Raw genomic sequence first — 1,496 nt, forward strand, 5'->3', positions numbered from 1 at the left:
CAGATGTCCAGGGCCCGTTCCACCAGAGCTGCCTTGGCTGTTCGAAATGACCTCATGGCTTTCTTTCAGTCACCTCAAGGAACCGTGCCATGGCAAAATTAGATGGTTTGCCGAGGCAGACTCAATCAGTGATGTGCACAATGTAATGATGGTGTGTAAACTGTCTATGACACAAAAACAAGCAAAGCTGTTTAAAACTATTTACTTTTTTTTTTTTTTTTTTGAGTTCGACTACTGCCTACTCTCATGGATGAGTGCATAGATTTTAAACATAACATCAGGTCTCAGGTCCTCTGGCACTCTTCGGAGCATGTCGGCCACTGTTTTCCCGAACCTGGAGCACTCATTAGTCCCCTGCTGTATCTTCTGTTGTAACTCCATTCTGCGTTCCTCCAAGTTTGCCAGCTGTTTTATAAACCACTCATCCTGCTGGTCCCTCTTTCTTTTCAGCTGAGACACGGGGGACTCAACAGGGGTAAAAGATGCAGGAGGAGCAGGAGATGCAGGGGGAGCACGAGGAGCAGGAGATGCAGAGGGAGCACAAGAAGCAGGACCAGGAGATGCAGGAGCCGGCAATTCTGGTGTGGGAGGCCGGGGAGACAATGGCACAGATGAGGCCGTGTCGCTCTCTGCCGAACTGGACGACGTGTTTTTAATACAAGAGCGAATGCTTTATTAGTCCATGTGTTTGATTACAACCAATACATGTTGTTTGCACATAAGCACACGTACATACCTTTGCCTCGTAATTGGAGTCCGTTTCACGGTGCTTCACATGTGGTGCCAGCCACGACAAAAAATGATAAAAAGCAGGCACTTTTTGGCTGCCTGGGTCGCCGCTTCTTGTGGCCATTTTTTTCCCGTAGCCGAACATATTTGTCGCAGAGGTTCTTCCACTTTTTCATACATTCGGCTACCTTCAGTCCCGTGTTCTGCGAAATCTCCCGCCAGGAGTTGTTTGCCATTTGGCAATCCTTGTAATGTCTCGAAGACGAGTTGTAAAGATGGTCATACTTTCTGACCTCCTCGATAATTCTTTCGTCTGCCTGGTCCATTTTTTCCGTGCCGGCTCGTACCACAAAACCTTTAAAAATGGCGGTGTTGTTATTGTTGACCGGAAAACCAACTGCCGGAAATGACGTTCTGAGTGGACCAATCACAATCCTTGCCGTTCGCGTCTCGACGCGTCGACGTGACGCGTAGTCAGGATTTTTTGGAGGTGCACGTCAGGCTACGGCGACGGGGCCGCGTAGGGGTCTGCGTCAACGGCATAGCTACGAAGAAGCATAAATCAGGCCTAAGAGTTTACCCATATTGAACATGACATCATGGAGTGGCTCTTAAAGGTTAAGAATAGCAATTAGGGATGGATACCGAATTCGGTACCGACCAACTCTCCACAGTAATCCCAAGTATTCAGTAATATCGCTCCCTTCATTCATCTCCATATAGCGTTCTTTCTCCGTTATTGCCGTTTACACACACAGACAAGCACG

General features: G+C 48.0%; 1 pseudogene; it reads right to left on the reverse strand.

The window, feature by feature from the left end:
- Window positions 1–231: 231 nt before the first annotated feature.
- Window positions 232–1,167, reverse strand: LOC146989870 (uncharacterized; annotated as a pseudogene).
- Between the last annotated feature and the right edge of the window lie 329 nt (window positions 1,168–1,496).

This window comes from Trachurus japonicus, chromosome 3, assembly GCF_045865225.1.
Source record: "Trachurus japonicus isolate A0001 chromosome 3, Traja_1.0".
Lineage (NCBI taxonomy): Eukaryota > Metazoa > Chordata > Actinopteri > Carangiformes > Carangidae > Trachurus > Trachurus japonicus.